This window comes from Humulus lupulus, chromosome 6 (assembly GCF_963169125.1).
Source record: "Humulus lupulus chromosome 6, drHumLupu1.1, whole genome shotgun sequence".
NCBI classification, from domain to species: domain Eukaryota; kingdom Viridiplantae; phylum Streptophyta; class Magnoliopsida; order Rosales; family Cannabaceae; genus Humulus; species Humulus lupulus.
The window spans coordinates 120,016,766-120,019,399 of NC_084798.1; the positions used below are offsets into that span (position 1 = coordinate 120,016,766).

Genomic DNA, 2,634 nt, shown 5'->3' on the forward strand with positions numbered 1-2,634 from the left:
GGTTATTAGGTTCGGCTACCCGGTTTAGGATGTCGGTTTTTCTATGGTGGGTAACGGGAACTAGGGATCTAGTGGAAGGTGTGATGTGCACTTGTAGCTATGCTCTTATGATTATTTGTGGTCCCTCTCTATTTTGGTTTATACATGGTGATATATGTTTTGTTTTTAAAGCTAACCATGCAGGGGTTTTATTTAACTTTTTGGGTCCTATGATATTAGTTGCTTTCCTATTGGGCTTTATAAGCTCACCCCCTATATCTCTCCCATTCAAGGATCCTAGTGACGTGATTATAGATAAGGTGAATTATTGATGAAGCCTATGTGTTTAGTGCCATGGTCCTATCTTTTGGACGTTATATATGTATTGTAAAGACTGAGAAAAACAAATAAATATATATATATATTAATGGGTGGGACCCACTTAAGTGAAAAGAGTCAGTGGACTCTTTCTTTTTTTTTCTTCTTTTCCTTTTCCTTCTTTTCTTTCTCTTTCCCCGACTGCCCTCTCTCTCTTCTCTTTCTCTTTTTTCTCTCTTCTCTCCACGGCAACACACCACCACCACCACTAAGACCCAACCTCCGGCAACCACCATTTTTGGCATACGGCGGCTCATTGGATTCGTCTTGCTCCGGCGACCTCAACCACCAAGCGGCACCGCCCAACTCGCCGTAAGTTGTTCGGAATAGTCAGTCAAATTTTGGTCCGTCAACTTTGACTGTGTTTTCCGGCCAACTCCGACCACCACTCGGCAAGTGGTTGATACCTTTGGAACCAGCGTGGAGAGAGGAGCAAAACCCACTAGGTCATTCCGGTCAACTCGCCGTTTTTCTCCGGCAAGATTTTGGGTATCTCCGCCCTTTGGAAGCGTTTTCCGGCGACACCGGAGGTCATTTGGGCGAAGGAGCTGTACTTTCGTGATGTACTCATCGCGAGGATCGTTTTGATATATGCCATGCATATATTCGTCGACGTTTCCGGTACCGCCACCAACCGCTATAGTGCACTGCTTGGGTAAGGTTCCGGAACTTGAAATTTTAAATATGGTCATATTATATGTCATTGGGCACGATTTTGAATAAGGAATGCTATGATGATAATCGTTTGCTCATTTGGTGCACGTAGGAAAAACGTGATATTAAAATCGGACTAAATCATTCTAAGATCATCGATAAGCTTAGGAGCGTTGCTTTGGGCTCGGATTAAATTCTAAGGAGGTATCTAAAGAGGTAGGGACTCAAATAGACTATTGGACTTATTTTACTCGTATCAAATTGCATTCAACATATTCCAATTTCGATATTTATAAAATGTTTGAAAAATTGAAAACTTAACCTGCATGTTTTCTGATCTGTTCTGAGGGTACTGAGTGCCAAATATATATTTTTGTTTACTTATTTATGCAGGTTATGATTTTTGGGTTTATTCAAATGTAGCTGTTATGCTGCCCAATTTTCTAAAATATAAAGGGAATATGTTTATTTCTTTTCATGTTTACCTGCATTTGGTTATACCGATGAGAGCCATAGTGATCATGATTGGTGCACGTTGTTGTTTCACGACCTAGTCTCTGTGTCATCATAGGTAGATCAGGTGTCCACTCACCTGTAGGTGTAAAGACCTAGCATCTGTATACAGGAAGTGTTCTGAGCCTCCCCATTGTGGTGGTTATCAGGTCCGGCTACCCGGTTTAGGATGTCAGATTTTCTATGGCGGGTAACGGAAACTAGGGGTCTAGTGGACGGTGTGATGTGCACTGGTAGCTATGCTCTTATGATTATTTGTGGTTTCTCTCTATTTTGGTTTATACATGATGATGTATGTTTTGTTTTAAAAAGCTAACCATGCAGGGGTTTTTATTGAACTTTTGAGTCCTATGTTGTTAGTTGCTTTCCTACTGGGCTTTATAAGCTCACCCCTATCTCTCCCATTCCAGGAGCCTAGTGACGCGAACGTGGAAAAGTGTGAATTATTGCTGAAGCCAATGTGTTTAGTGTCATAGTCCTATCTTTTGAACATTGTATGTACTTAATTTGGAACCTATCGGTCTGTACATCTAAATTAGCTATGTCCTAGTTAGAAATGAGGAATGGTGGATGCTAAGTATTATTTTGGGTATTTTATGACTCATTAAATTTAACTGTTTGGTGACTACATAACTGTGGGGATATTATTATTCTATGTATTAAGATAAATGATCCTACTTTTATCCGTAATATTTTCATATATAATTATAGGAGTTATTCCATTGTTTCGACTTATAATTATAGTAATATTTAATATAAATTAAAGGATCATTTATAAAGACTATTTTCCACCGAGGGTCAAAGTATGACCTTTGACCACCCAAGTTATGGATATTACAAATCTGTCACGGCCTAGGGCTCGGGTTGTGACATGTATTCAATTTGGAACCTAGTGGTTTGTATATCTAAATCAGCTATGTAATAGTTAGGAATGAGGAATGGTGGGTGCTAAGTATTATTTTGGATGTTTTATGACTTATTAAATTTAACTGTTTGGTGACGACATAACTGTGGGGATATTATTGTTCTATGTATAATGATAAATGATTATGCTTTTATCACTAATATTTTTATATATAATTATATGACTTATTTCATTGTTTTCACTTA

General features: G+C 38.6%; 1 long non-coding RNA gene across 2 annotated transcripts; it reads left to right on the forward strand.

Annotated features, from left to right (window-relative positions):
* Positions 1-315: 315 nt before the first annotated feature.
* On the forward strand, positions 316-2,209 carry LOC133782489 (uncharacterized). Of its 2 annotated transcripts, XR_009870550.1 has the most exons (3): positions 371-1,012; positions 1,124-1,227; positions 1,935-2,209. It is a non-coding gene; the product is annotated as an uncharacterized LOC133782489 (long non-coding RNA). The 2 variants fall into 2 exon arrangements; XR_009870549.1 differs by having other exon boundaries at positions 316-1,227.
* The last annotated feature ends 425 nt before the right edge of the window (positions 2,210-2,634 follow it).